Source organism: Lutra lutra, chromosome 1 (genome assembly GCF_902655055.1).
Source record: "Lutra lutra chromosome 1, mLutLut1.2, whole genome shotgun sequence".
Taxonomy (NCBI): Eukaryota; Metazoa; Chordata; class Mammalia; order Carnivora; family Mustelidae; genus Lutra; species Lutra lutra.
In genome coordinates, this window is record NC_062278.1 from 167,969,156 (window position 1) to 167,981,787 (window position 12,632).

General features: G+C 42.8%; 1 protein-coding gene across 3 annotated transcripts in view; it reads left to right on the forward strand.

Annotated features, from left to right (window-relative positions):
• Nucleotides 1-9,976: 9,976 nt before the first annotated feature.
• Nucleotides 9,977-12,632, forward strand: part of TMCC1 (transmembrane and coiled-coil domain family 1) — a 263,955-nt gene continuing 261,299 nt past the window's right edge. For 2 of the 3 annotated variants that reach the window (XM_047744009.1, XM_047744001.1), the window contains exon 1: nt 9,996-10,121. The gene's annotated coding sequence lies outside the window, so the exon portion shown is untranslated. Of the gene's footprint in view, nt 10,122-12,632 lie in introns of all 3 variants that reach the window. The other variant, XM_047743995.1, reaches the window with a different exon arrangement.

Here is a 12,632-nt window from a genome sequence, read left to right on the forward strand (position 1 = left end):
AAACGTTTATTGAGCACCTAAAGATATACATGAAAGGTCAGTGGGTTCAGAACAATAGAGACAAAGTCCCTGGATTGTGGAGCTTAGCTCCAGAAAGGTGTTTAAGGGGAAATTATGTGTATGTTGGGCTCTAAAGGAGGAAAATCAGGATGTTTAGGTGTGTGTTGGGAGAAGCTGACTTTGTCTGTGGGGTCAGGGAAGTCCTTTCTAAGGAAATGACATTTTAGCTGCTGCCTGCAAGGTCAGTAGAGTCTGAGAGAAGGCATACAAGGTAAGGAAATAGCACAAGCAAAGGTCCCGAGGTAAGAGTGCAAAACTAACACAAGAATTAGAAATTCAGAGTCACTCGTATATGATCATTTGTCATACTACAGTTAATTTAGCTTCTTTTCATGGAAATAAAATTCCTTATGACAGTATAATTCTTACTTGCTCTAATATATCAAGATATGACAATCTTTTTTTTAAAAAGATTTTATTTATTTATTTGACAGAGAGAGAGAGAGAGAGCACAAGCAGGGAGCAGCAGAGGGTGAGGGGGAAGCAGGCTCTCTACTGAGCAGAGAGTTTGATGTGGGGCTCTATCCCAGGACCCTGGGATCATGACCTTAGCCAAAGTCAGCAGCTCAACCCACTGAGTCACCCAGGCACCCCTGTGACAGTCCTTTTCGACCATTCTAGACCTTAACTGGTTTTTACTAAGTTTTAGTTTTGTGAAGATACATTCTTTACCCATATTAGCACAGTTAAGCATATCCTGAGAGACATATTTGGAAATGTGATGTTATTGCTATAAAGATATTGCAATACTTCAATGGAAGCTTCATGAAATTTTACCAAACAATGTAACATTTTCAGTTGCTCTGCATTCATTTCCTATCAATACTATCACTAATATTCATTAGTCAATTTTAATTGTAATTGTTTAATAGTTGTTGTAATTCACGTTCACTGCCATTCTTCAAATTACATATGTCACTTAGACCAGTGCTTTCCAAACCGTAGTATGCACGCAGATTGCCTTGGGGTCCTGTTAAAATAAAGACTTTGACTAAGTTGATCTGGAGTAGGGCTGAGGTTCTGCATTTATTTATTTATTTATTTGAGAGAGAGAGAAAGCACACATGCACAAGCAGGGGGAGGGGCAGAGAAAGAGGGATAGGGGAAAGGATTCTTGAGCAGAGTCCATGCTGAGTATGGAGTCCCATGCAGGGCTCCATCTCATGACCCTGAGATCATGACCTGAGCCAAAAACTAAGAGTTGGATGCTTACCAGACTGAGCCACTCAGGTTCACCTGAGGTTCTGCTTTTTAAAAAAAAATATTTTATTTATTTATTTGACAGAGATCACAAGCAGGCAGAGAGGCAGGCAGAGAGAGAGAGAGAGAGAGAGAGGAGGAAGCAGGCTCCCCACTGAGCAGGGAGCAAATGTGGGGCTTGATTCCAGAACCCTCGGATCATGACCTGAGCAGAAGGCAGAGGCTTTAACCCACTGAGCCACCCAGGCACCCGAGGTTCTGCATTTTTAACAAGCTCCCAGGTGATGCTGATGCTCCTGGCCCAGGGACCACATTTTGAATAGGAAGGACCTAGATTAAAGACTGAAAAAAGTAATTATTTTCATTCAGTATCATATTTTAAAAATGACATCGTAGTTTCAAAGGCAGGATAAAAAAGAAATTAAAAATTTAATTTTTTCTAATATTTTTTTTATGTTGGAGAAATTGAACCAATGTCAAGAGGCTCTGCAACTTAGCTTAAAAATCAATAATCTATTTTTTGTAAGTATCTTCATTTAGTTTTTCTTCAAAAAAATCTTTTTAAAAATTTTTTTCTAAGATTTATTTATTGGGGTGCCTGGGTGGCTCAGTCAGTTGGGCAACTCTCTTCAGCTCAGGTCATGATCCTGGGGCCCTGGGATCGAGCCCTGCAGGGCTCCCTGCTCAGCAGGAAGTCTGTTTCTTTCTCTCCCTCCGCTTCTCCCCCTGCTCATGTGCTCTCTTTCTCCATCTCAAATAAATAAGATCTTAAAAAAAATAAAAGACTTATTGTTTTAGAGTGGGGGGGGAGGCAGAATGAGAGGGAAAAAGAGAATCTCAAGCAGACTCCCAGCTGAGTGTGGAGCCTGACACAGGGCTCGATCTCACAACCCTGTGATCATGACCTGAGCTGAAATCAAGAGTCAGACACTCAACAGATAGAGACATCCAGTGCCCCTCTTTGAAGAACTTCTTAATCCCTTTGAGTTTTTTGAGAGTCTACATATATCAAAAACAAACAAACAAACCAAAAAACCCCTTTTTTGGTACATTGACTTTTCTGTATCATTTCATTTAAGCCATTCATTTTACCTAAAGCATCATGCCAAGTCAGTACTAAGCTAATACATTTCGAACTGGATATATCTGAAAATGGAGCCTTGCCCGGTATTTTAGAACCTGTGTTTTTTATTAATATTATCATAAAAGAGATCATTGCACACTCTTTGTAATTGAGTTTTTACTGTCATGATAGTGTCAACTCAATTTTCCCATTGCATATTTAACAGTAGTTTCAAATTTATATTCAGTGTTTTTCAATATACCCAAATGTTTAACTGAAGCTGAAAAGCAGTCATGTAGTTCTTGGAAAATATTTTTTAAATTCAGTAATGTTAAAGATTTTGACTGCACTGTTCACTGTGAGATTTAAAGAATGCTTTAAAAATATATAGAATGGTGTACAATTTTTTCAAAGAACTTCTATCACAATGATACATCTCTCCCATATAGTTGTACCATTATTACATTTCTGGCTTCTTGAATTATTTTTGTCAAGTTCAGTGTCTGTATTTTATTAAAAATTTTAAATAACTGGGGTGCCTGTGTGGCACAATTGTTGAGGGTCCAACTCTTCGTTTCTTTTTTTTTTCTTTCAGATTTTATTTATTGATTTGAGAGAGAGAAAGAGAGGGAGAGCACAGAGGAAGAGGGAGAGGGAGAAGCAGACTTCTGGCTGAGCAGAGAGCCTGATGCAGGGCTCGATTCCAGGACCCTGAGATCATGACCTGAGCTGAAGGCAGACGTTTAACCGACTGAACCACCCAGGCGCCCCCAATTTTTGGTCTCCAATGGGATCATGATCTTGGGGTTGTGGGATTAAGCCATGTGTCAGGCTCCATGCTCAGCGGGGAGTCGACTTGAAGTTCTCCATCTCTCCCACTGTCTCTCTCCCACTGGTGATCTCTCTTTCTTTCTCTCTCAAATAAATAAATAAATACATCTTTAAAAAATTTCAAATAACTTTCTCTAGTGTGACAAAAATTCCCCCAAATGTTCACATATACAAGTATTTGGGTTTGGGGCACCTGGGTGGCTCAGTTGGTTGAGCGTCCAGCTCTTGATCTCAGCTCAGGTTTTGATCTCAGGGTCATGAGTTCAAGCCCCTTGTTGGTCTCCATGCTAGCCCTGGAGCCCAGTTAAAAAAAAAAAAAAGGAGTATTTGAGGGGCACCTTTGTGGCTCAGTCAGTTAAAGCAGCTGCCTTCGGCTCAGGTCATGATCACAGGGTCGTGGGATCTAGTCCAGTATGGGGCTCCATGCTCAGTGGGGACCCTGCTTTGCACTTGCCTGCTAACCCTGCTTGTGCTCTCTTTCTGTCAAGTAAGTAAGTAAAATGTTTTTAAAAAAGTATTTGAGTTTAGAAATCTACAAGTTGAATCATAATGATCTGTGCTATGTACAGGCATTAGGTATTGAATCTAAAATAATGAGTAACATCTAGCAGGTTAAGAAGGTAAGCCTTATTCTGAAATATATCTTTTTTTTTTTTTTTTTTTTTTTTTAATAGCAGGCTCCCTGCTAAGCAGAGAGCCCAATGCGGGGCTTGATCCCAGGACTCTGGGATCATGACCTGAGCCAAAGGCAGAGGCTTTAAACCACTGAACCACCCAGGTGACCCCCAAAATATATCCTTTTTGAAAAGGATTTTTATTTCTTTATTTTGGGGGGAGGGCAGAAGGAGAGAGAGAATCTCAGGCAGACTTCCTGCTGAGTAAGAGCCCAATGGGGGGCTGAATTCCATGACCCTGAGATCATGACTCGGGAGCTGAAACCATGAGTCAGATGCTTAACCAACAGAGCCACTCAGGTACCCCCCACCAAATATAAATTTTATAATACCTGCTAATATTTTAATAAGTGGGTTTTATATTTATCCCCTGGGTAATGTGTAATAGTTTTCTGGTGTTATTTGATTTTTGCATAAATGTTCTTCCACAATGCAAACAAATGTTGCCAAATGAACAATTTTCCAATTTCCACACTCTTAAAAGTAACCAGGTAAGTATCTGAGTGCTAGATATTACCTCACCAAGAGCAGAATCATTTATATAATGTTTCAACAGGAGCACACCAATATTTTTTCTCATTTTATACAGTTTCTATTCTGGAGCACTACCTTTCACTGTGTCCCATGTATCTCTGATATTCTTTCCAGTGTTTTCCCTTCTTTTCTCGTTCTGTGCTTTAATCTGGATACTTTCTGTAGTCTTTCAGTTCACTAATCTGCTGTTTATAATCTGCTATGAATTACATCAGACGAATTTTTTTTTTAAAGATTTTATTTATTTGACAGAGAGAGAGATAGCGAGAGAGAGAACAAAAGAAGGAGAGTGGGCAAGAAAGGGAGAAGCAGGCTTCCCACCGAGCAGGGAGCCCCAGGCAGGGCTGGATCCCAGGACCCTGGGATCATGACCTGAATTGTAGGCAGACGCTTAATGACTGAGCCACTCAAGTGCCCCTCTTTTTTTTTTTTAATGATTTTTTAGTTTTTAAGTAATCTCTGCACCCAATGTGGGGGTTGAATTTACAACCCCCAAGATCAAGAGTTGTGTGCTCTACTGACTGAGCCAGCCAGATGACCATAAATGAAATCTTTATTATTTTTTTTAAAGATTTATTTATTTATCTGAGAGAGAAAGAGAGAGAGATAAAGAGAAAGAGAGAGAGGGAGAACAAGAGGGGGAGAGTGCAGAGTGCAGAGCTGGATGTGGGGCTCGATCTCAGGACCCTGAGATCATGACCTGGGTTAAAACCAAGAGTTGGACACTTTGTCACTGCACCACCAAGGTGCCCCATGAATTCCTTTTAATAACAATTTTATTAAGGTATATTACATGTACAATAAACTGCACCTATTTATAAACTTCACAATTTGATGAACTTTGACATATGTATATACCCATGAAACCACTGCCATAATCAAGATTCAGATCATTCTCATCACCTCCAAAAGTTTCTTGGTGATCTTTTATACTTCTTATCTCTCTCTCCATATCTGTCCCAGGCAATCGTTGATATGCTGTCACTCTAGATTAGTTTGCATTTTCTACAATTTTACACAGAATTATATAATATGTATTCTTTTGTTTTTAGTTTCTGTTCCTTAGTATAATGAATTTGAGGTTCATCTACATAGTTGAGTGTACTGGTAGTTCATACCCTTTTCTTTTTTTAAAGATCTTATTTATTTATCTGACAGAGAGAGAGCGAGAGAGAGCACGAGCAGTGGGGATGGGAGAGGGTAGAGGGAGAGGGAGAAGCAAGCTCCCCGCTGAGCAGGGAACCCAATGTGGGACTTGATCCCAGAACCCTGGGATCATAACTTGAGCCGAAGGCAGATGTCTAACCAACTGACTTGATTAGTCAGAACTCAGGCACCCCTAGTTCATTCCTTTTAATTGCTGAGTAGTATAGATTTACCATAATTTGTTCATCCATTCACCTGTCAATGGGTATTTGAGTTGTTTCCAATGTTTCAATACTGTGAATAGAGCTGCTATAAATATTCTCATACAAGTCTTGGTGTGGATGTATGTTTTAATTGCTCTTGGGTAAATACTTATATTTATATTTTGAGGTGTCTTTCTGAGATGTCCACTCAGTTGTACTATAGTCTCCAGTTATTTTACACTATTCAACAGTAATCTAAGGATTGCTATGAAGGCATTTTTGTAGATATGACTAAAGTCCTTAATCAGTTGACTTTAAGAAAGGGAGATTATTTTAGATAACCTGTTTTGGCCCAATTAAGTTAGTGGAATGTCCTTAAAAACAGAGTTGAATTTCTCCTGAAGAGGAAATATTGCCTTGGGACAGCAGTTTCAGTCCTTGCTTAGAATTCCACTCTGCCCTTCCTGACAGCCTGCCCATGAATTTCAAATTTGCTTAACCAGCCCTTTCCCCGCCCCTAATTGCATAAATCAATTTCTCTAAAGAAATCCCTTATTTCTTATCTTCTACTCATTCTGCTTCTCTGAACCCTGAGGGATACAGATTTTGGTCCTGGAGGTGGTTCTAGAGGACTGAGTTTTCTTGATTGGTTCTGGGTTTTCTTGAATTGGCTCTCTAACCTGGTGTAAGTCTAAAGGCACTGAGGACTATTTTCAGTGGTAAAGAGGGGACTGGTAGTCCCTAGCAGGATGAGGCATTGGATACTCCTAATAAAATTCCTATAGAATGACAGGTCCTGAGTGACCATGTATTTTCTACCTTAGAATAGTCATATTAAGGAATATAATGGGATTGGCTGGTTGCTCCTAACCACACTGAAGAAAGTGGGGGAAGGAAAGGTTGAGCTCAGGCTTTTAATCCCCAGCCCCACCTATGCATAGATGACTTGAAAGCTTCTATAACTGTCTTGAAATAAACCCTTAGGGCCAAAATTTCTGAAAACCCAACTCAGAGCCTCATTCTGCAAGTGGCTAATAGAGATGCTGCTTAGAGTCTGTGGCAGTGCATCACAGTGCATCACAGTGAATCACAGTGCAAAACCTTAGGATTTTGGAGCAAAGCCCTGCCATCATCTACAGATAACTGCCCTCCTTTTGAGAAACAGCTTTTGGCTTGCTACTGAGCCCTAGTAGACTGAATGCTTGACCATGGGCCATCAAGTTTCCATGTGACCTGAGCTGCCTATCATGAACTGGGTGTTATGTGACCCACCAGGCTATAAAGTTGTGCATAAATGGCAACATTCCAATGTCAATGAAGTGGTATATTTGAGACTGGGTTTGAATGGGCACTGAAGTTATAAGTAAGTTGTATGAGGCAGTGGCCCAAAAGCCCATGGCCCCTACTCTTAGTACATTATCTTTTCTTCCCAGCCCACAGGTACAATCCACTGGGGCACTCCTACGACCAGTTGACTGGGCAAGAGAAATCTTATTCTTGGTTTATAGCCTTGTGTACAAAGGTTCTGTACAATATGCAAGCACTGGGTGAAAATGGACTGCCATGGTACTACAGCTCCATTCTGGGAGAGTCTTAAAGAATAATAGCTAAGGAAGGAAAAGCCTCCTCGTTGTCAGAACTTAAAGCACTGCTCCTTGTTGCTCAGTTTGTCTGGAAAAAGAAATGGCCAGAAGCTCTGCTGGTCTTGGTTCCAGAGGGAAGAATGCTTCCACCAGAAGACATAACAATGATTTTCTTCAATTGGAAGCTGAGACTGTCACTTGGTCACTTTGGGTATCTCAAGCCTCTAAGTCAACAGGCAAAGAAGAGTTCCTTATTCTTACGCTAAGTGAGATAAGTCAGAGAAAGACGAATATATGATTTCTTACATGTGGCATCTAAAAAAAATGAATGGAAAAACAAACAAAAACAGGAACAGACCTTAAATTGGGTTGCCTTAGGGAAGGGTGGTGAGGGGATGGGCAAAATGAGTGAAGGGGAGTGGGAGATACAGGCTTCCAGTTATGAAATGAATAAGTCACAGAGATGAAAGGTACAGCACAGGGAATATATTCAATGGAACTGAAATGGTGTTATATGGTGACAGATGGTAGCTACACCTGTGGAGAGCATAGCATAGTATATAGACTTGTCGAATCACTGTGTTTTACACCTGAAACTAATGTAAGAACAGACTTCCTGTATTGGCTGGGGTGACTGATCCTGATTACCAAGGGAGAAATTTAACTGCTACTACACAATGGAGATGTCTTAATAATAGTTAACTTTATATTGCAGTATTAAGTTACAGGATGTCAAAAGCGGAAAGGGAACATCACCTAAGGACTTCGCATCCTTTTTTGGGGAAGTTATGTATCTTTGGTTATATGCAGGTTAGTTGTATTACATTAGGGGCAAGTATGACTTTGTTAATTCTAGCTATTCTAATGAGAATAATGAGAGTGTAGTGGTAGGTAATGGTGGTTTTAATTAGCAAATCCCTGGATGACTAAAGATGTTGAGGATCTTTTTGTTGTGTATTGGCCATTTTCATTTTCTTTGGTGGTGTTTACTCAAACCTGTGCTCATTGTTTTATTAGATTGTTTCTCTTATTACTCAGTTATAAGAGTTCTTTATTCTGGATAGAAGTCTTTTGTCAGATATATTGTATTGCAAATTCTCCCTCCAATCTGTGGCTTGCCTTTTCATTTTCTTAATGGTGTCTTTCAAAGGATAAACATTTTTAAATTTTGATGAAGTTTACTTATGAACTATTTCTTTTTGTACCCTAAGAAATCTTTGCCTATCTCAAGATCACTAATGATTTTTTCCATGTTTTCTTCTAGACATTTACCCTATCTATCTATCTATCTATCTATTTCAAGTAGGCTCCATGTTTAGTGTGGAGTCCAACACCAGGCTTTAACTCAGGACCCTGGGATCAAGACTTGAGCTCAAATCAAGAGTCAGATGCTTAAGTGACAGAGCCACCCAGGCACCCCCAAATTTGTAGTTTCAGCTTTCATGTTTATAATCCATTTTTAGGTTCCTCAGGGGCCTCCTCCATTGCTCCTGAGGTCCATTAATGCATCCCATCAACCTTAAAACTGAAAGTCAACCTTGCCATACCTCCCTAGCCTTCGCTCTTCATCCAGTCTATCAGGTCCTGTCCCTGAGAAGCACTCTTTTCTACCACCCCCAGTTTACCCTGCCTTGACCATAACAGCAGCCTCCTAACTGGCCCTCTGCACCAACTCTGAGCCCCCTGCAGATCACTCTTCCTACTGCTATCCAAACGATGGTTTAAAAATAGAAGTAATGAAAAATCCCCACTGGCTTCTCCAGATTCTCAAATTACAGTCTCAAATCCTTACCTCAATTATTGCCCACACTCAAAGGTCTTTCAGCGGGCTGTTCTGGCCATGCTAAGCTCTCACCTGTTGGACCTTGCTAACGCCTTTCAAAATGGCCTTCGGATTCCAGCCTGCATGTTCTTTAAACCTCCACCCCACCCTCTCAGGGTCTCTTAGCACCATGTACCAGAAGAGATCTTACTAATAACAAGTTTTGATGTTGTGTGTTTCTCCCTTTAACGTTGTCCTTCTCCACCAGATTTAACTTCATGAGGCCAGGGCTTTATTTCCATAACTTAGTCCCAGCAAATGGAACAGGGCCTCCCATCCGGAAGAAGCCTCAGTGCATAAGTGAGGGACAAATAACTGAATGAGAAAAATGGGATCATAAAGAGATAGGCCGATGGCTGCTTGCGGTCCCTTCACTGGTAATACTGGACGGTAAATGGTAACAATCTCGATCCTTTTCGCAGCAGCGGTGGAACACCTGCTAGATCGAAGAAGGCAGGCAGGTCTTTCAATCAAGGTGTGTGATCCCGCACAACTGCCAGAATTACGCTCAGGCCCGCGTCGCTCCCGAGCCTCGCTCCCCAGAAGGGGCCAGACTGGAGGCCTTGGTTTCTGGCGCTAGCGCCAGGAGGAGCCCACCCGGAGCAGCATAGAATCACCTGCAGCCCGCGACTCTTCTCAGCTGCCCAGCCACCGCGTGGGTGGGCGGGGCTACGCCTTCCGAGGCCGTCCCCGCCCCCTGAAGCGTGCGCGCGCCCGCCGTCGCCTCATGCGTGCGCCGCCGGCTGGGGGCGGAGGTTGTGGGCGGTGGCGGCGGGCGCGCGCGCTCTCGCCCCCTCGCGCCGGTTCGCGCTCCCGCGCCGGGGCCGAAGCGGCAGTGGTTGCTGCAGCGGCGGCAGCGGCGGCTCCGGCGGCGCGGGGGGAGGGCCGGGAGGGGGGTGGTTGGGGGGGATGGACCGGGCGCGGCGGCCGCAGCGGCAGGAGCCGGCGCTTGAGCTCGAGCCACGGCACTGGCGGAGACGCCGGCTACTCCTCCCCTCCCCGCCGGTGAGTGAGAGCCCCCGCCCCGGATGCTGGCGGCGGCCGCGGCCCCTCACGGCCCTTCCGCCTCGGGTAGGGAGAGTCGTGAGGGGAGCGTGGCTGGTCGGCGCCGTCGACGCTGGCCGGGCCTCTCGCTCGCGGCCTGGCGCGGTTCGGACCCTCGGTCGTCCCCGTTCGGGGCTGGAGCTCCGGGCCTAGGACTCGTCCTCCTGCATCCCGCCGGGCCTTTTTCCTTCCCAGTTCGTTCCGCTGTCATTTCGACCCTGGGGCTTCTCTCCCCACCCCCACTCTTCGCCCCCTTTCCAGCGCGCCCCCTCCGGGGCGGAGGGGAGGGAGGGGTGTGTGAGGAGTTGGGCCGGGGCCTGAGGGACTGTTCGGAGTAGACTGTAGGGGAGGTCTGGGGTCCTCCGAGCCTTTGCTCGTCCTGGCGTCCCCAGAAGTTGGCCACTAGGGCTCAGCCATTGCCACCTGAAACCAGTTTTGCACCTTTTGTTTTGATTTTGAACTTGTCGTTTAAGGGAAGGAAGGAGCCCGCTGCCCTGGGAACGGGGGAAAATAGGTGCTGCAAGGTGGGTTGGGGAGGGTGGCTGGGGTTGGTCTAAGAGTGCCTTTTATTAATCCTTTTAGGAAGGGATAAGGGGGCTCAGTGAGTTGCCCCTTCCCTGAAGGGCCACAGATCCGTTTATAGCTTGCAAATCCGTGCTTTTTTTTTTTTTTTTTCATTCTGAGGAAAGGTGTGTGTAGTGTTGGTCCAGTTGTTGATTTGGCTCATTCCTTAACAACATTGATGGTGAGGCGAATCTGTAGCAGAGTTTCTTGAAGCAGCCCACTTGAACTGTTGGCTAATATTCCCCCTTTTCTTTGGTGGCACCATACGTATGAGTGTTGGTAGATTCTAGTCAAAGCTTTTGCGGGCTGCCTATTCATCCTGACTTGTCACAGAGGAAAGGAAGAGGAAGACACACACTCTAATCCAAAATGGTTGTTATAAGTCTTACATACTTATAAGCATCTCTAGGAAAGATCTGCATTCCTAAATTAGCTAATTCTTAGTTAAAAAAAAAAAAAGAAATTCAGGGCTTGGAAAGCAGGTAGCTGCTTTAGAATAAAACTTTGATATATTTATGTCTTCTGACCAGTATTTTAAATTTTGGGAGTGATTGGCTAGACCAAATCCTTGTCTTTGAAATACCTGTGTATAGAAATTGTTGCAAAGCCTGGAGGAAAGAACCTTATGAAAATGTTAATGACAAGATTCCATCAGGGGCTAGATAACCTTTTTTTTACCCCCCTCCATTTGTAGATTAGAACAGTGAGACTGGTATTGTGAGTAGGAGGTAGTTTTACTAGTGTCCTGTAACAAACCATGCTTATAGGTGGGATTTTAACTATATCTTGTCCTCTCCCAACAGAGTTGGCTTGTATTTTTTTTGAAATCACACACCCACTCTCTGGCTAGTGTAGAAGGATTAAAAGCTGCTTCTGGTCTGTGGGCGGTAACCTTTTAATTTCTAAAGAGTTTTCAGTTGCTTACAGAATAGATTGCTGATCAGCGTAGGAAAAACTTAAATATTAAAATTTCATTAGCACGTGATCAAGGTCTGTTTTAATTATGAGCAATAAGATTTGGCATGGTGTGGGTGTTGTGTACTATGTATAGGAAATTAGATTTCTCAGAGTATTTGCATCTTAAGATAAATAGAAGCGCAAGCAGCTGACAGAATGTTGTTACACCTTCCAGTGGTTGAGAGAATCTTTTATGAGCCAAAAAATCCCTGTACAATTTGATGAAGAAACTCAGTAACCGGACTAGTTGGTGACAACCATTTCTTTAAATTGTTTGCTCCTTCTCTTAATTAGAATATTTCCCCTTTTCTGCAACAGTTTTTATGCCTGTCATGATATGTACAAAACCTATAATGGCTGAGGGCTTAAGTTTAAATTCCTCAGAATGACGTTTATGGATCACTCATTTATTCATCAAATATTTATTGAGTCCTTATTTTGTTGCAAGAGGTTTTCTAAGTACTGGGTTATGGTGGGGAACAAAATAGACAAGGTCCTTTTTATTGAGCTTTTTTCTGTGTGTATGAGAATGAGGATAGCAAACAAACGTAATTCCAGGTAATGCTATAAATCAGCAATTAGCAAACCTTTTCTGTAAAAGACCAGAAAGTAAGTATTTTAGGCTTTATGGGCCATATAGTTTCTGTTGCAACTACTGTGTTGTTTAGTGTAAGGTAGCCATGGGCATTACATAAACAAGCACTTCTATGTTCTAATTAGACTTTTGAATTTCATATCGTTTTCCCATATCACAAAATAATCTTTTTTTTTTTTTTTTGGCTATACTAAAACATGGGGCAAGCTGGATTTGGCCTGTAGGTTGTAATCTGGCCCTTTATAGAGAACGTTTGCTGATTCCTGATACCAGCTATGAGGAAAATAAGACCAGGTGATTTGACCAGTGAGCGACTGGTGGGGGACATGGAGAGGCCTCACTAAGAAGATATCTGA